At 45.4% G+C, this 20223-nt stretch overlaps 1 non-coding gene across 1 annotated transcript; it reads left to right on the top strand.

The window, feature by feature from the left end:
- The first annotated feature begins 17719 nt into the window (after nucleotides 1-17719).
- Nucleotides 17720-17793, top strand: TRNAN-GUU (transfer RNA asparagine (anticodon GUU)). The gene has a single exon. It is a non-coding gene; the product is annotated as a tRNA-Asn (tRNA).
- The last annotated feature ends 2430 nt before the right edge of the window (nucleotides 17794-20223 follow it).

Below are 20223 nucleotides of genomic sequence, written 5' to 3'. Positions count from 1 at the left end.
GCCTTCGGCTCTGGTCAAGATCCCAGGGTCCTGGGATCGAGCCCCGCATCAGGCTCCCTGCTCAGCGGGAAGCTTGCTTCTCCCTCTCCCTCTCTCTCTGCTTGTGTTCCCTCTCTCACTGTGTCTCTCTCTCTGTCAAATAAATCAATAAAATCTTAAAAAAAAAAAAACTGGAAGGCCTTCTGGGGACAAATCTTTTCTCCCAATTATATAATTCTGTTACTTATATTAACTTTTAAATCACTGGCTCAGGGATTAGGATCACAGAACACAAAAGTGTTAAATAATACTTACCATAGTCACAAATAAAATGTACTTAGGTGATTATGTATAAAATATCTGACTACTGTCCCCAAGTTCTTTTTCCTGAGAGCTGGCACTGGGTCTGCCTGTTCACCCCATGTCCCCAGTGCCTCCACGAGAGCCTGCAGGTGAAACATTCAGTCAATACTTGTCAAGGGGATAAATAACCGTTACCAGCAATAACGAGCTTTTACTGATCTCCAGTCCCAACCATCTTTCCATTCAAACCTAATCCCGGTTCTGGGCTGAAGCAATAGAAGCACAGCCTTCAGAAAAGCATCCAAGATGCCAATAGCAGCTTCACCACATGTCACATATGCTTTCGTGGATGATTTAATTATCTCTTTGAGCATATTTATCTCGTGTATGATAGAAAATGTAGAATAGAACTCCGAGAAGGCAGCACGAACCACTGGAATGTTAGATGGGAAAAGGGATCTCATGCAGCAGACAGGGGTCCCGTCCCTGGGCACCAGCTGCAGAGCTAAAAAACACCTTCATTAGATTCACTGTGGTGCCTGTTAGAATGCCCTGGGGATAAGGCCCACGAAGCTGCATTTCTGATAAAACTCCAAAGAGATTCTCACATATGGAAAAAGCCGGTTTTAAACAAAGCGCGGAGGATGGAGACTCTGAAAGAACCGGTGCTCACATCTTTCACCCAAAGTGGCTTTCAATGGAGAATGGGGACATTTCTGGGAAATGCTCCTACCTGATGTGGGCCCTGCTTCCATAATTTGGGTTTTTAGGGCCTCTGTTTCCCTGTAGGTTTCCTCCTCTGCTCTAATTGCTGGGGGATGTCAGCCCTCATAGGGGTCATTTCTATATGAAGACCTCTGTCATTTATTCTCCTCCTGGAGAAGACACGGCAGAGATCAGGTCTGGGGCTCCACAGTTCTAGCCTTCCTCCTAAGCCACCTGCGTAAGCTGAAAGCATCATGACAGATAGAAATGAGGTCAGGGAAGAGGATCCCAGAGGAGTGAGATGGTGAGGGCAGGCCCCCCTTGGAGAGAGAACCACAACAAGGTCACTATCAGACGTGTTCAGATGGGGACGACATACCAACCATTAAGGGGAGGATGCTGTCATGAGAAGGAAGAACCAGAGGCCTGTGAGAGAAAGAAAAAAAATAATAATAAATTAAATGAAGATGTAAACAAATGGGATCCCAGAGGCAAAACCTCATGTCACGGAGGATTATTCCTGGGTCTTGAAACCTAACCAAGGAATTCCTGCTGAAGTTTGTTCAGGTGGATTTCCAAATTATTTTGGATCAGTGACCTTTTTATACCTTCCATTTTCCCTGTCTTTGGGCTGGAATCTGAATGAACGTTATCCTCACTGTCTCACTATTGCACATGGGGGGCAATCAATTGTTCTGTAGTTTCACAGGTCTACAGAGGGAGCGTAATTGAACCCTGTGCTTAATGGACACTCTCAGGAGTCTCATCCACACCTGATATAAATGATTTAGATGTGATTTTGGAATTTTGAGCTAATGAAATTTACACGACATTCTTTTTTTACTTTCAAACGATGCTGCCATGGGATGAAACTTTGGAATCCTTAGGGGTAAGATAAATGTATTTTGCATTTGGAAGGGACATGTATCCCTGAACCCAGAGGTTGGGCTATAGTAAAGAGGAGTTAAAATTGTCTCCAAATATGTCTCCCCCAATTCCCTGAAACTTGTTAGAGTGATGAGATATTGCTCCCATGATGTTGTTGTTATATAGCATGGCTCACTTTAAGATAAGGAGATTATCTGGGTGGGACAGATCTAATTGCATGACTCCTTAAATCTGAGCGATTTCTCTGGCTGGCAGGAGAAGACAAAATCAGAGTGAAGCATGAGAAGGACTCAGTGCACCATTACTTGTCTGACAATGGAAAAAGCCTCATGGAAAAAAGAATAGAGGTAGCTTCTAGAAGCAGAGCATGGCTTCTGGTTGACAGCCAGCAAGAAAACAAGGACTTCAGTCCTACAACCACAAGCAAATGAATTATTTTATTATTTTTTTAAATTAAATTAAATTAAATTTTTAATTTAAATTCAATTAATTAACCTACAGTGTATTATTAGTTTCAGAGATAGAGGTCAGTGATTCATCAGTCTTATATAATACCCAGTGCTCATTACATCATGTGCCCTCCTTAATGTCCATCACCCTGTTACCTCATCCCCCCACCCCCTTCCCTCTAGCGACCCTGTTTGTTTCCTAAGATTAAGAGTCTCTTATGCTTTGTCTTCCTCTCTGGTTTCGTCTTGTTTTATTTTTTTCTCTCTTCCCCTATGATCCTCTGTTTTGTTTCTTAAATTCCACACATCAGGGAGATCATATGATAATTGTCTTTCTCTGACTGACTTATTTCGCTTAGCATAATACCCTCTAGTTCCGTCCATGTCATTGCAAACGGCAAGATTCCATTTTTTAATGGCTGTGTAATATTCCATTGTATATATATATACCACATCTTCTTTATCCATTCATCTGCCAATGGACATCTGGGCTCTTTCCATAGTTTGGCTATTGTAGACGTTGCTATAAACATCAGCGTTTATGAAGGCTAAGAAGCCCCATGATCTACCATTTGTAAGCTGTAGACCCAGAAACCCAGTGATGTCACTTCAGTCGTGAGTCCGAATGCCTGAGAACCAAGAAATCCAATGGTATAAATCCCAGTCCAAGATCAGGAGAAGACACTGATGTGCCAGCTCAAGCAGGAAAGCAAAAAGGAAAAAAAGGATCAATTTTCCACTTTTTCTTTTATTCAGGTCCTCAAATAATTGGATGATACCCACCCATATGATAGGAGGCAACCTACTTAACTAAGTCCATTGATTCAAATGCTAATTTCATCCTAAACATCCTCACAGACACACCCAGATATAATGTTTAATCTGAGCACCCTTTGACTCAGCGAAGTTGGCAGATAAACTTGACCATCGTATATATGTTATTTACTTTAAAAAAATCGGGGCACCTGGGTGGCTCAGTCGGTTAAGTACCTGCCTTCAGTGCAGGTTATGATGTCAGCGTCCTGGAATCAGGCTGGCTTGGGCTCACCGCTCAGCAGGGAGTCTGCCTGTCCCTCTCCCTCTGCTCCTCTCCTTGCTCCTGCTCTCTCTCAGGTAAATAAAACAAATCTTTAAAAAAAAATCATACTAGGTTTCTACCCCAACACGAAAAGAACTTGGAAGTCATCACTCTCATCCTTACAAGAAAAAAAAATGCTGACAAAATCGATGACTCTTCTTAGACCAGACAGGTGAGGTCATAGGGCATGTCACCCCCAAAACTAGAGAGACTGGCTAACGCAGGGAATCACAGCTTATTGGGAACAGAAGCTACTGGACCTGCAGCTAGCAGAAACCTTCAGTGGTAATTGACAAACTGAGTGTGGAAGTGCTTGAGAGTTTAAAATTCCTGGGGGCACACATTTTGTGAAGTTTTACCTCCAGGAACCTGAGCAGGTTCTCCTGGTGAAGATTAGGAAAATCCCCAAAGGACTGACACTACCAACTTCAAGGTGATAAAGCAATAAAGCTATGCTAATCAAAACAGTGTGGGGGGGAGAGGAAAGATGGCGGAGGAGTAGGGGATCCTATTCCAACTGGTCCCCCGAATTGAGCTGGATATCTACCAGACCACTCTGAGCACCCACGAAATCAGCCTGAGATGTAAGAAGATCTGGATCTCTACAAACAAAATATCACAGGCCGTTGGTTTCGAGGTACGAAGTGGGGAGCCGTGATTCCGGGGGAGATATCCGAGGATAAACGGCAGCGGGAGGGCGCCTGGCTATGGGGATCCTACACCGCCAGTGAGCGACAGCCTCCCGCGCTGGGGACTGGCACAGACTCGCAGACCGGTAGCGTCAGGGAAAGGACTTTAGGGCAGCCCCCGGGGTGGAAACCCAAACGGCGGGGTCGAGCCTGCGAACTGGGAGCGGCTGGCGGTTTTAGAAGCACAAAGGGCAGAGACCTGCCCGGACCTGGAGGCAGGACCGGGAGCACTGCAGAGGGGCGCACAACCCAGGACGCTGCAGTTTATAGCAGCACAGACAGAAACGGAGACGGTGTGGCCTGGAGAGCTCACTGAAGAACAGATTGTGGTCTCTCTGCTCTGAGGCAGAGGGTTGGAAATGGTCTCTTCTTCTCTGACTCGCGGAAGAGACCCAGAAAGCCGCCAGGGAGAGCCGCCAGAGAACAAAAGCCCCCAAAACTGGTTCCTGCTGAGCCCATCCCCCGCCACAGGGGGGCAGGGCAACTCCGCCCAAACCAGGTTGCCTGAGTAACAGAGGGGCAGGCCCCTCCCGCAGAAGACAGGCTGGGAAAACAAGAGGCCAGCAACCCTAAGGTCCCAAGAAAACAGGTGCATCTTGCTTGGGTTCTGGTCAATAATTTGGACGCTATACATTCCCTTAAACACCCATCAACAGAATGACTAGAAGGAGAAGCCCCCAAAATAGAAAAGACTCAGAGATTATGACTTATGCCACAGATTGACAAATGGATGCAGATATAACCAAGATGTCGGAGATGGAACTCAGGCTAGCAATTGTGAAGACAATGGCTAGAATGGAGAAATCAATTAATGGCAACATAGAGTCTCTAAGGGCAGAAATGAAAGCTGAATTGGCAGAACTTAAAAATGCTATCAATCAGATCCAATCCAATCTAGATAATCTAACAGCTAGGGTAACTGAGGCAGAAGAGCGAATAAGCAACCTGGAAGACAGTATAATAGATAAAAACGGAAAAGAAGAGGCCAGGGAAAAACAACTCAGAATCCATGAAAATAGAATTCGAGAAATAAGTGACACCATGAAGCGTTCCAATGTCAGAATCATTGGAATCCCGGAGGGAGGGCAGAGAGAGAGAGGACTAGAAGATGTATTTGAGCAAATCATAGCTGAGAAATTCCCTAATCTGGGGAATGAAACAAACATTCGTGTCCTAGAGGCAGAGAGGACCCCTCCCAAGATCAAGGAAAACAGGCCAACACCCCAGCATGTAATAGTAAAACTTTCAAATCTTAGAACCAAGGAAACCATCTTAAGGGCAGTTAGGGGGAAGAGATTCCTTACGTACAGAGGGAGGAACATCAGAATAACGTCAGACCTATCCACAGAGACCTGGCAAGCCAGAAAGGCCTGGCAAGACATACTCAGGGTACTAAATGAGAAGAACATGCAGCCAAGAATACTTTATCTGGCAAGGCTTTCATTTAGAGTGGATGGAGAGATGCAGAGCTTCTACAACCGGCAGAAACTGAAAGAATATGTGACCACTAAGCTGGCCCTGCAAGAAATATTAAGGGGGGTTCTATAAAAGGAGAAAGACCCCAAGAGTGACATACAGCAGAAATTTACAGGGATTATCTATAAAAACAACGTCTTCACAGGCAACATGATGACAATTAATTCATCTCTTTCAATAATCACTCTCAACGTGAATGGCCTAAATGCTCCCATAAAAGAGCACAGGGTGGCAGATTGGACAAAAAAACAGGACCCATCCATATGCTGCCTACAAGAGACTCATTCTGAACCGAAAGATACATCCAGACTGAAAGTGAAGGGATGCAGATCCATCTTCCAGGCCAGCGGACCTCAAAAGGAAGCTGGGGTAGCAATTCTTATATCAGACAAATTAGATTTTAAACTAAAGTCTGTAATTAGAGACACAGAAGGACACTATATCATTCTTAAAGGGTCTATGCAACAAGAAGATCTAACAATTGTAAATATCTATGCCCCCAACTTGGGAGCAGCCATCTACATAAGCCAACTGTTAACCAAAATAAAGAGTCATATGGATAACAATATGTTAATTGGAGGAGACCTCAATACTCCACTCTCAGCAAAGGACAGATCATCTAAGCAGAAAATCAACAAGGAAACAAGAGCTTTGAATGATCCATTGGACCAGATGGACCTCATAGATATGTACAGAACATTCCACCCTAAAACAACAGAATACTCATTCTTCTTGAGCACACATGGAACTTTCTTCAGAATAGACCACATACTGGGTCACAAATCAGGTCTCAACTGATGCCAGAAGATTGAGATTATTCCCTACATATTCTCAAACTACAAAGCTTTGAAACTGGAGCTCAGTCACAAGAAAAAAATTGGCAGAAATTCAAACACTTGGAAGCTAAAGACCATTCTGCTCAAGAATGTTTGGGTCAACCAGGAAATCGAAGAAGAACTTAAACAATTCATGGAAATCAATGAGAACAAAAACACATCGGTCCAAAACCTATGGGATACTGCTAAAGCAGTCCTAATGGGGAAATACATAGCCATCCAAGCCTCACTCAAAAAAAATAAAAAAATCCCGAATTCACCAACTAACTCTACACCTTAAAGAACTAGGGAAAAAGCAACAAACGATGCCTAAGCCACGCATTAGAAGAGAAATAATTAAAATTAAAGCAGAGATCAATGAATTAGAAACCAGAAACACAGTAGATCAGATCAAGGGAAGAGACCACGACTAACACCAAGGAAATAGAAACAACTATTGGAAATTATTATCAACAACTCTATGCCAAGAAACTGAGCAACCTGGATGAAATGGAGGCCTTCCTGGAAACCTATAAGCTGCCAAGAGTGAAACAGGAAGAAATTGACAACCTGAATAGGCCAATAACCAGGAACGAGATTGAAGCAGTGATCCAAAACCTCCCAAAAAACAAGAGTCCAAGGCCTGATGGATTCCCTGGGGAATTCTACCAAACATTCACAGAAGAAATAATACCTATTCTACTGAAGTTGTTTCAAAAAATAGAAACAGAAGGAAAACTTCCAAACTCATTCTATGAGGCCAGCATTACCTTAATCCCCAAACCAGGCAAAGACCCCATCAAAAAGGAGAATTTCAGACCGATATCCCTGATGAATATGGATTCCAAAATCCTCAACAAAATCCTAGCTAATAGGATCCAACAATACATTAAAAGGATCATCCACCATGACCAAGTGAGATTTATCCCCGGGATGCAAGTGTGGTTCAACATTTGCAAATCAATCAATGTGATAGAACACATTAACTAAGAGGAGGGAGAAGAACCATACGGTCCTCTCAATTGATGCAGAAAAAGCATTTGACAAAATACAACATCCTTTCCTGATTAAAACTCTTCAGAGTATAGGGATAGAGGGAACATTCCTCAAGTTCATAAAATCCATCTATGAAAAACACACAGCAAATATCTCCTCAATGGGGAAAAGCTGAGAGCCTTTCCCTTAAGATCAGGAACACGTCAAGGATGCCCACTCTCGCCACTGTTGTTCACCATAGTACTAGAAGTCCTAGCAACAGCAATCAGACAACAAAAAGAAATAATAAAAGGTATTCAAATTGGCAAAAAAGAAGTCAAATTCTCTCTTTTCGCAGATGACATGATACTTTATGTGGAAAACCCAAAAGACTCCACCCCCAAATTACTAGCACTCATACAGCAATTCAATAATGTGGCAGATACAAAACCAATGCACAGAAATCAGGTTGCTTTCTTATACACTAACAATGCAACTGTAGAAAGAGAAATTAGAGAAACGATTCCATTTACAAAAGCACCAAAAACCATAAGATACCTCGGAATAGAGGTAAAGGATCTATACTCTAGGAACTACAAAAGACTCATGAAGGAAATTGAAGAAGACACAAAAAGATGGAAAAATATTCCATGCTCATGGATCAGAAGAATAAACATTGTTAAAAGGTCTATGCTACCCAGAGCAATCTATACCTTCAATGCCATCCCGATCAAAATTCCAATGACATTTTTCAAAGTGCTGAAACAAACAATCCTAAAATTTGTATGGAATCAGAAAAGACCCCGAATCGCCAAGGAAATGTTGAAAAAGGAAAATCAAAGCTGGGGGCATCATGTTGCCCAATTTCAAGCTCTATTACAAAGCTGTGATCAGGAAGACAGCATGGTACTGGCACAAAAACAGACATAGAGACCAATGGAACAGACTAGAGAGCCCAGATATGGACCCTCAACTCTATGGTCAAATAATCTTTGACAAAACAGGAAGAAACATGCAATGGAAAAAAGACAGTCTCTTCAATAAATGGTGCTGGGAAAATTGGACAGCCACATGCAGAAGAATGAAACTCGACCATTGTCTAACACCATTCACAAAGATAAACTCAAAGTGGATGAAAGACCTCAGTGTGAGACAGGAATCCATCAAAATCCTAGAGGAGAACATAGGCAGTAACCTCTTTGACATCGCCCACAGCAACTTCTTTCAAGATACATCTCCAAAAGCTAGTGAAACAAAAGCAAAAATTAACTTTGGGACTTCATCAAGATAAAAAGCTTCTGCACAGCAAAGGAAACAGTCAACAAAACAAAGAGGCAACCCACAGAATGGGAGAAGATATTTGCAAATGACACCACAGATAAAGGGCTGCTATCCAAGATCTATAAAGAACGTCTCAAACTCAACACTCAAAAAACAAGTAATCAAGTCAAAAAGTGGGCAGAAGATATGAAAAGACACTTCTCTGAAGAAGACATACAAATGGCTAACAGACACATGAAAAAATGTTCATCATCATTAGCCGTCAGGGAAATCCAAATCAAAACCACATTGAGATACCATCTCATACCAGTTAGAATGGCCAAAATGGACAGGGAAAGAAACAACAAATGTTGGCGAGGTTGTGGAGAAAGGGGAACCCTCTTACACTGTTGGTGGGAATGCAAGTTGGTATAGCCACTTTGGAAAACAGTGTGGAGATTCCTCAAAAATTTAAAAATAGAGCTACCCTATGGTCCAGCAATTGCACTCCTGGGTATTTACCCCAAAGACACAGATGTAGTGAAAAGAAGGGCCAGATGTACCCCAATGTTCATAGCAGCAATGTCCCAATGACCAAACTGTGGAAAGAGCCGAGATGCCCTTCAACAGATGAATGGATAAAGAAGATGTGGTCCATATATACAATGGAATATTACACAGCCATCAGAAAGGAAGAATACCCAACTTTTACATCAACATGGATGGGACTGGAGGAGATTATGCTAAGTGAAATAAGTCAAGCAGAGAAAGTCAATTATCATATGGTTTCACTTATTTGTGGAACATAAGGAATAGCATGGAGGACATTAGGAGAATGAAGGGAAAAATGGGCGGGGAATTGGAGGGAGAGATGAACCATGAGAGACTATGGACTCTGAGAAACAAACAGGGTTTTAGAGTGGAGAGGGGAGGGGGGATTGGTTAGCCCGGTGATGGGTATTAAGGAGGGCACGTAGTGCATGGAACACTGGGTGTTATACGAAAACAATGGATCGTGGATCACCACATCAAAAACCAATGATGTATTGTATGGTGACTAACATAACATAATAAAATTAAAAAAAAAAAAAGAAGGAGAAGAAGATGCTTTGGAAATTTCTTACAAAACCAAACATACCCTTACCTTTGATCCAGAAATCACAGCCCTAGGTATTTACCCAAATGAAATGAAAACTTATGTTCAAGCAAAAACTTGCCGATGAGTGTTTTTAGCAGATTTATTCATAATGGTCAAAAAGTGGAAGTAACCAAAATGTCCTTCGATTGGTGACTGGATAAACAAAGTGGTACATCTATAAAATGGTATTTAGCAATAAAAAGAAATGAGCTATCAAGCCATGAAAAACATGTGGAAACCTTAAAAATACACAGCATTAGGTGAAAGAAGCATACAATAAAGTCTACAGACTGTGTGAGTCTAACTATAGGATGTCCTGGAAAAGGCAAAACTATAGAGACAATAAAAAGATGAGTGATTGCCATAGGTCTCTGATGAGAGGAGGGATAAATAAGTAGAACACTGGGACTTTTTAGACAGTGAAATTATCCTATATGATACTGTAGTGGTGGATTCATGACATGCAGGTGTCAAAACCCATAGAACTATATGACAAAGAATGAACTCTAATGTAAACTACCAGCTTCAGTTAATACCGTGTCAATACTATTTCATCACTTGTAACAAATGTACCACAGTAATGCAAGAATGTAAGGGGAAATTGTGTGAGGGAGAACATGGTGCCTATGAATTCATTTATTAATTTACCTGTAAACTCAAATTGTTCTTTAAAAATAATGTTTATTGATAATAATGATAATAAAAAAGAAAGGATGCGACCCTCTCAAATCAAAGTGTTCCTGGCATGCTGTAATGATGTGGTTAATACTGAGCATTGAGGTTCACTAACCTAGAGTCTGACCAGTTGGCGATTTTGATGCCTGTGCCTTCAGCCTCTGGCCCCGGCAGTTCTCCTGGAATCCAGATGTCAGATCAGATAGGTCACGGTGCCCTTTGTGCTCTAGATGGCGCAAAGGGACCAGCGGCATCTGATAAGGATGGAGAGAAACCATTGGACAGGGCAGAACTAGGTGAATTCAGAGATTCCCCTGCCGCCTCCCTTGCACCCTTAAATCAAAATGCGGGGTGAGGTGGGGGGACTGACAGCGGCTGGGTGAGATCTTGGCCTGAAAGATAAAAGCTGCTGTAGAAACTTTGGTAAATTTTGAGAATCTGAAAGCCAGAAAATGTGTTTAAGTAAAGACTAGAACTTCGGACGATGGGCTTGAACCACTAATCTTTCCACTGACAGCCATAGGCGTTGATTACACGACTGAGACCAGGGTATTACAAAATCTCAGTGTTGCCGTGGGTGAGAACTTGCTGCCCAACCCCTGCATCCTCTGCTTAAAACACATTCAAAACCCGCTGGCGCTGGAGACTTTGAGTCTTTCTTTTTTTAATATTTTATTTATTTATTTGACAGAGAGAGAACACAAGCAGGGGGAGTGGGGGAGGGAGAAGCAGACTTCCCGCTGAGCGGGGAACCCGATGAGGGACTCGATCCCAGGACCCCGGGGATCATGACCTGAGCCAAAGGCAGCCACTTAACCGACTGAGCCACCCAGGCGCCCCTGGAGACATCGAGTCTTGATATTGGGCACAGTTTTGGGGCATCGATACTAGCAAGTGAGCACTTGATGCCCCAGGGGCCCAGGGGCCTCCCCTCACAGCCCAGGGGCCTGCCCTCACAGCCTCCCTGCTCTAGGTGACAACCACAGGCTCATAGGCTGAAGTCATCCATTTGCCATTCTTCCCTGAGTGGCACTCGTCCAGCTCACCGCGAATTCCACAGCCAGGATAGGCGCCGTGGGAAGGACACGAACCGGCTTTGTCCCCCAACTTGCTGCCTGCTCTCGGTGCCTCCAGAGGAGGGCTCCACCAGGCAGGACCTGGGGTCTACTCACCATGCAGCCCCTGTGCACAGCAGGGCCTAGCACCCAGTAGGCACCCAATAGATGCTCAGTGAAGGATGCATTCCGCTGCATGGTGCTGGGAGGGACCAAACATTTCACTGTGGCCTATTAGATTTTAGTCCTTGAAAAACCCCAGAATGGGAGGATGTGAAACTTTCAAAACTGGTTATTTTTTAAAATTGGCAGCTGAATCACGTTAATGTCCCGATTGTGGAAACGTCTAGACGGCACCACCTGGAATTGCACTGAGCTCTCCACCCAGGACCTTGCGGCAACCTCAGCCTGTGGGGACGCCAGCGGGCGAAAGGGTGGAGAGAAAGGTGAGGGTGGGACAACCAGGTGAGAAGAGAGAAAAAACGAGAGAGAGAGAGCAATGCAGATACAGCCACCGAGGAAAAACCCCAGGAGAAAATGCTGTCACCTACTTACACCTGACCACACCACCGCAGGTCCTGGGTGGCGAGCCTTGCTCATGCGGTGGGGTATAGGGGCCGTGCCAGCTTCCGTTAGAATCCGATTCATAATAGGGAGAGGACTCTCTGTCCTGGATTGAAGCCGGCAAGGCTGTCTGATTTTACTCTTCGGACCGGAGCTCTCCCTGGGGCGAGGCTGCGTTGGACGCACCTAATAAGGACGAGGAAGTGTGGCGAGGCGCTGAGACTCAGCCCCAAATCCTCGCATAAGGACTCGGCAGCGCCCCTAAGAAGGAGGCCCAGAGGGCGCGGCTCCCGGGCTCCCGACAGCGCCCGGGGGACAGGCGGGACAATTTCTTTGTAAGCGCCTGGGTCCGAGTGGACCTTCGTCTAACTGGGAAGTTGGATTGGTTTTCTTTGGACAAGACCTTGCAGCATCCTAGGTGATGCAGACGCCAAGACGCCGTCCCTGAGGGGACCACAAGGAGGCGCCGTGGTCCTTCCACTTCAAAACGCCTTGCTAAGGACGAGGTAGCCCGCGGGTCTCAATTCCGAGGGCCTTTGCGGGTCAGATTTAGCTTGCGGAACGCGACGTAACCTGTTGTGGGTCGCCCCAGGGACCGAGTCGCCTTAGAGCAGCCCGTCCTGCCCAGACCTTGGGGACTGGCTATGGACCCTCAGCCATTCCGCTGGGGCCACCTCACTCCGCCTCCTCAGCATGGACCCCCAAAGTGTCCTGACCAGAGAGAAACGTCTTCCGATGATCGTCCTCTGGGACTGGGTAGCCCATTCCTCCGCTGGCCTGGAGAGCGGTGGTTTGAAGAACCGGGAGCGAAGAGAAGGAAAAGGAGCAGTAGCCACGAAGGAAGGAAAGGAAGAGATACAGGGAGCTAGAGAAAATGGGGGGTGAGGAAGACAGCAAGAAAGACGGGAAGGAAATAGGATCCGGGAATGGAATGGGAGGGGGTGGAATCCCGGCAAGTCCCAAGTCCCGTTCTGAGGATCACCGGAGCTCCCAGGGACAGGTGCGAAGGGAAGGAAAGGAACACTTGTTTGGGCTTGGTTGGTTGGTTCGGGCAGGAATTCTACCGCGGGGCAAGAAACTAGTCATCCAGGCGGAGCAGGTACACCTGGGGGAGGCCTAAAACGCCCGTCCCTGTGGCTAACCCGCAAACGGACTTGATCTCTTCCCTGACACGCGAGCCCAGCGAGCGGCAGGGAGAACGTGAGGCCCGGCGACTCCCGGCGGGTGGAGGAGCCGAGCTCCAACCCCTGAGGCGAGAAGACCCCGGCGGGAGGCGCGTCCCGTGCACGTCAGGCGGAGGAGGGCGGTGTGCGAGCACCTCTGAGAGTCAGGGCGCCTGCCCCGGGTGGTCCCACGGTGTAATGGTGAGCACTCTGGACTCTGCATCCAGCGATCCGAGTTCACGTCTCGGTGGAACCTTCCCCTGGGGGCCAAGCCGCAGCCACCTCTTACTCTCCTTTCCAATACCCAGCGATTGGCACGTGCCTTCCCGCTCCCGCTGGTCCCCGTCCCGGGGAGGGAAACTCCGGGGGCGTCGCGCGCCCCTCCCGCGCCCCGGTGGGCGCCTCGCTGCCGCGTCCCCCGCGCTCCGCCGCTGCCGCCTCCTCAGGAACCAGGGGACGAGAAGCCCGCGTCTCAGAGTGGCGGCCCCCCTCCCCGGCCCCGACACTGCGGCCACAGCCGGGGCACCTGGCCAGTGCCGCCGCTCGTCGGGGTCCCCGTCGGGCCTCGGGGTGAGAGGCGGCGGCTGTGGCCACTACATCCTGCACCGCGAGGGGCGTCCCGTCAGCCTGCACCGGTAGAAAACGCTGTCAATGCGAAACAGCGTATCGTACCTCCGTCGTGCGGCGGCGAGACTGACGTTTCGGGTCCTGGGTCCAAGCACAAGGTTGGGTGCCTTTCATTTCATTTTCCTCGGATCCTTTCCCGCCAGCTGTCAGAAGAATCCCGAGTCTCTGTTCAGGCCAGTAGGGGTCGCAGTTGTCCTAAACTTTGTACTTGAGTGTGGGGCGTCTCGGGAAACCCTAAACCGCGGGAAAGAGAGATTCTGGCTGGGGATTCTCTGGGCCTCAACTGCGGCCGCCCTCAGGGCTCCCCCTTCTTCCTGCCTGGATCTACTCCAAGAAGGCACCATAGGAAAAGAAGACCGTGATTTTTCCTTCTATTCACAGAGTCTTTGTAGTTTCCAAGTGTTTGTAGATAAAAGCATGTTCTCATTTTGTTGGTCTGGAATGGCAGAGAGATAGAGACCTAAAAAGAACTAAATATACTTTGATAAGTACCATGAAGTTAGAGGAATAAGACTACCCATTTTTAAGACTTACTATAAGCTTCAGATAACAAGATATTGTAGATAAGCAAAGGGATAGACACACAAACCAATGAAACAGAGCAGAGGGTCCAGAAATCGGACTACAGAAATATGTCCAATTGATTATTGACAAAGGTGTAAAAGCAATTCAGTGAAGAAAGACTTTTTTCTTTTCAACAAATTGTGTTGGCATAATTGGACATCCACGTGAGGAAAACTTTCACCTAAACCATACAGTTTATACAAAAATGAACTCAAAATGGAGCACAGACTAAATGTTTTATAGAAGAAAATCTTCATGACATGGGGTTAGGCAGTGTTCTTAGGTAAGTCACCAAAAGTTCTATCCAGAAAAAAAGAAAAATAAATAAATAAATTGTACTTCATTGAAATTAAAAATGTTTTCAAAAAAACAGCTAAGGGCGCCTGGGTGGCTCAGTTGGTTAAGCGACTGCCTTCAGCTCAGGTCATGATCCTGGAGTCCCGGGATCGAGTCCCGCATGGGGCTCCCTGCTGGGCAGGGAGTCTGCTTCTCCCTCTGACCCTCCTCCCTCTCGTGCTCTCTGTCTCTCATTCTCTCTCGCAAATAAATAAATAAAATCTATAAAAATAAAAAAATTAAAAATTAAAAAAAAACAGCTAAGAGAATGAAAAGTTACAGATTGAGAAAAAAATGAACAAATCACAAATATTACAAAAGGCTGGTGACAAGAATATATAAAGAAATCTTAAATTAACAATAACGAAACAAACAATAATGAAAAAATAGACAAAAGACATGAACAGACTTCCCTAGAGGATATAAGCATATGAACATCATTAGACATTAGGGCAATGCAAATTGAAACCATAATGAAATACCGTTACACACCTACTAGAATGACAGTACCAAGTGCCTTGGATAAGGAGTAACCAGGCAGTTTCTCATAAAGTTAAGCATACAAGTACTATATGATCTAGCATACTTGGGTTGCCAGGAATTTGCCTTAAAGAAATGAAAACTAATGTTCATACAAAAATCTCTACAGGAATGTTCATAGCTGCTGTATTTGTAAGAGCAGAAGCTACAATCATCAAATATGGTTCAAAGGGTTAACTGATAGACAAAACAGTGGTCTACCCACTGGATGGAATACTCTGCAATAAAAAGGAACTGTTGATGTACACAACAACTTAAAGGAATCCCAGCTTCACCATGGGGAGTAAAAGAAGCCAGTCTGACAAGGCTGCCTACTATATGCTTCTTATGACATTCTCAGAAACCTAGAACTATAGTGAACAGATCAGTGATTGCAAGGGCTTATGTTTGCTGCGAGTTCTAACAGTAACAAGATAGCACAAAGAAGTTTTTGGTGAGATGAAACTGTATGTATTCTAATTATGGTGGTGACTACACAAATCTACATATACGTTAAAATTTACGGAAAATTTGTACCAAAAGAAAAGGTCCATTTCACTAGGATAATTAAGACCTCAGCGGAAGTCATACACTACAGACTGAACAAGCTAGATGTGAAAGCTGGGATTTTTGTCTTCTACCTAATAGTAGCTTTCCAAGGCAATGCTGGGTGCTTTTCTTCAGTCTTACCCATAAATTAAAGTGAGTGGTTCCGGGTGTACGCTCTTTCCTTCCTCAAAGCGGGTCTGCCTCGCCTCTGGGGGCGGGGGTGAGGGTGGGCACTGCGTGCGCAGCAGACCTAGCCTCAGGGCGAATTTCGGCCTTTCCCCCAAGTTAGGCAGGCCTCTGCTGCCTGTCGTGAGCTGAAGCTGGGAGTTCCGCCACGTGGAAGCTCGAGAGCCTGATTCAACTGTTCGCAGTCTCCAGTTTCGTAGCGGGAAATCGCACCATACCGCCGGCTTTACTGGGGTCGGGGGTTGTTTAAAGAGAAAAATAGCGAGTTGGATAACGTCATAAGTCGTATTAAGGCCAAGGTTACTAGGGTCGCAACGCGGACTACTAACCACTGTACCATCACCGCAGGCCAACGACAACCTGCTGCGCTGTGGTTGAGACCTATTAACTGACCTAAATAGCCTCAACGTTTTTCACTGTTTTTTCTTTCAGTGGTTAGTGTTGGTGTCTCTCAGCTTTCTTTTCACTCCTCCTCCCTTTGCTCTTTCTTTCTCATACTCCAGAATGCCCTCACTCCCACCCACTTCCTTCTCCTCTTCAGCTCTCCTCGTCACCTTTCTCCCTGCGCCCACCCGCGTCCCCTACGCGGAGGCCGCCGCACTGTCCTGGGTGGGGATCTCAGTGACGTTCTAAGTGGTGTCTGTCCTCTAGATGTTTCCACGATCCGGACCTTGACCTGGTTCTAAATCAGTTTCCAGTATAAACATATCTAGAAATGGCCGGCTTTCACGTTTTCCCATTCAGGGGATTCTCCAGAACTAAAATGAATAGTTCAAGGTGAAATTCTTGGTGCCTTTCCTGTCCCCTCCAGGCCCTTGCGGCGGAATGGACTCCTTCACGGAGCATTTATTGGGAGCCTACTAAGTGCCAGGCAATATTGTAAGCGAGGGAGCTGCATTGTGAGGAAACCCAAGGTCCCTGACCCCATGGAGTTATCACATCTAGAGGCATCCAGGGGGTTAGCGCGGTGGAGGCACAGCTGATTCTCGTTCTTCACACGCGCGCACGCCAGCCCGCCCGCCCGCCCCGAGATCTGGAGGGACTTGGAGGAGCAGGACAGGGCAAGTGGAGCAAAGAACTGGAAATGGATGACTTCAAACCGAGAGGCTGCGGTTGTCACCCGGGCACCTGATGTTTGATCCTGGGAGTTCTCCACTTCTTCGGGCTCCAAGTCATCGCCCAAATTTAGGTAACCACAGGACTCTTGGCCTCAAATGTCTCCTGCGCCTTCAGGCTTCTGGAGCGGGGAGGGAGGTTAGGCAAAACAGAAGAGTTGAGGGTGCCTAGCTTGGGCACAAAGAACACTTCTCTGTACCTCTGTACAATGAGATCATTATGTATAATATACTTCCCCCACCCCCAGTTTTATTGAGATTGAAATAAGTTTTAACTTTATAAGTTATAACGTTATATAAGATACGCAGCGTAATGCCTTGACTTACATACATTGTGAAATGATTACCACAAGTTTGGTGAACATCCATCACCTCATATAGATAAAAACATTTTAAAATGTATTTTTTCCCTTTGATGACTCATAACAACTACCTAACAACTTTTAAATATACTATAGTATATAGTATATATACAGCAGGGTTAACTATAGCCCTCATGTTGTGCCTTATATCCCCAGGATTCATTTCTATTATAACTAGATTTTGAGGAACACGAAACCATTACGTATATAACACAATTGACCAACAGCTTACACAGTGCTTTACTGAGTGTCTCTGTGGCACAATCGGTTATCGCGTTCGGCTGTTAACTGAAAGGTTGGTGGTTCAAGCCCACCCAGGGACGCTTGTTTTTCTGGCGAGCTGGCTTTCAAAGTCTATATCTCTTTGGAATACCAAATTTATGCTTTTATTTCCCAGGCACCACCAGCATCGAGTGCCCTTTTGAGGAAAAAGTTTTGGAGCTCCAGAGCATACCTAATCTACGCCCGCCCTTACATCTTCCCCTACTTTTCAGAGGCTGGTTTACAGTGTAGCGAATTCGGAACATTGTAAATCCCTAAAATGGAGAACAAGAGAACCCCGGTCACACCCACGATGAAGGCACAGGCTCTGGGTGGGAAACTTAATCAGTCCGAAAAAGTTATAGACTTTTCTTCCAATTTTATATGTAAGATTAGTAAAATGGAGTATTTGGGTTGTCCAAAGTTTAAATGAGATGTGTAGGGAAAGCATGTAGCCAATGACTCTCACGAAGCAAATGTTCAATACACATTAGCCCTTACCAGTCCATTGCCATCAGCATTTTCATTACCTGCTTTGTTATTTTTAGTTAAGATCCTTCTTGATATAAATGAGTCATTATTCAAACAGTCTCTAATTGATGGTCATGCAGTTGGCTCCAGTATTTATTATCACACATACTACTGCAGGGAACAGCCTTATACAGATATCTGTCATCACTCGTCTCCTCTCCAGAGTCCTGAAAATGGAATTGTCAGATCAAATTTTGCTAATTCCTGCCTAATTACCCTGAAAAGAAAATGTAGCAGGTCATATTCCCCGCATTTTATGAGAATATTCTTTTCTCCAATGTTTTGCCAAAATTGGATAGTACTTCCCTACCATTTCGTTTGAACCTATTTTTGCTAACATTTTTATAGACCTACAGTGGGAAAATGTTCTGTGCAAGACACCAAACCCAGAACTCTTCCATGAAAAGAGCCAATAATATGACTACATAAAAATTTATATTCAATATACAAACAATAAACTTTAAATTTATAATATGTACATATATGCAAAGGAATTATTTTGTATTGGGGACAAATTTTTATCAAAGTTATATATACGCATAAGTTTATTTAGGAAAACAGCAACCCCCCCCCTTTACTACTCCTTGATTTTCAAATTGTAGGCATTATTCTCACATACTCCTCTATTATCACCCCCACACCCAAACACACCTCCTCTTGCTTTATCCTCCAGTATATTTGTATCATAATTGCATGGGTCAATTGTTACATTATTTTAACGATGTAAGCTCTATATTCACAGTTGGGCCACACAGGTTACAAATAGCAGGAACAAAAGACCAGTGTTTTCAGGGACTCTTTTTTCAAGTGGATAAATCTGAGGTGTATTTACTCTTTGGTCATCCCCCCTCCTCTATTTGCATATTCCAGGGAAGTACTGGATGTGCTTGGTTGAGCTTGGGTCAATGCCCTCTCCTTGACCAAATGAGGGCAGAGCACCTTCATGAACAGTACAAAGAAGACATTATCCAAGAAAGGAGCAATAACTCCAAAAACAAAAAAGAAAAATGCTGGGGTGCTGGGAAGCAACAGGAAGGACAAGAAGAAAACTATATCACTCTGCAATGGATGTATGTAGTAGAGTATGGATCCAGGGTGAGGGGAAAGGAGTTTTGAGAGACGTAGCCCTTGGATATGCTTGTATGGGTTGAAGCCATACATATTTATGGGGCTGCAGAGGGGCTGGAGTGGAGGAGCATCTGCCCTTCCTAACCTGAGGGGACCAGTGAGGGACTGTCCTGGTCACCAGGCAGACAGTGGGCTTGAACTAGAGCAGTTCAGGTGGGAAAATAAAAGAAGGGTATCTTTTCCTTGAAGCAAAGTCTGGAGCTCAGGTCTTGGTAGGGAGTGAGGAGGCTATAGTTGGCCAGATAGGGGTACTAAAATCTATGGATAAATGCAGTTTCATTAAAAGAATCGCTCCAGTAAAGAAGGCGGAGATCAAAAAGAAATGTCTGCGATGCTTTGCAGAAAGCCTATTGATTAACCCTGACTGGTCCCCTTGCTCAGTCTCCTGGCCAGACCCCCAGACTCCACGCTCTGGAAGGGCACAGTCTGCTCAGCCACTACATGTCCAGCAAAGAACTAGTCCCTGGCAATCTTCATGGTCTTGGGTGCCTCGACCCTCTCCAAGCCTGTCCTGCCGGCAGTCGTCTTGCAAGGGGAGAGAAGGGAGGGAAAGGCTACTTGCCAGTGAACGCCAAGGAATTCAACAAGGTCCTAACTTGGTTCCCAATAACTTGCAGGTCTATTTACCCTCCTACTCCGATTCCACAATTACTGAAAACGCCAGGCACACACGTTCTTCAAACTTCTCGGGGGGTGGGGTGGGGTGAGATCCACGAGATTCAGTCCAAACGCAGGAGCGCTCCAGAGTGAGCTAGAAGCGGCAACTGACCCAGAGCGGCGAACGCCCGGCTCCCCGCCGTCGGATCCCGCTCCTTCCCCTTCCCATCTCCTTT

This window comes from Mirounga angustirostris, unplaced genomic scaffold (assembly GCF_029215605.1).
Source record: "Mirounga angustirostris isolate CCGP_5_RB_7025 unplaced genomic scaffold, mMirAng1.0.hap1 SCAF_4, whole genome shotgun sequence".
Taxonomy (NCBI): domain Eukaryota; kingdom Metazoa; phylum Chordata; class Mammalia; order Carnivora; family Phocidae; genus Mirounga; species Mirounga angustirostris.
Note: the sequence above shows the minus strand (reverse complement) of the source record. Positions and strands in the feature narration are given on the sequence as shown.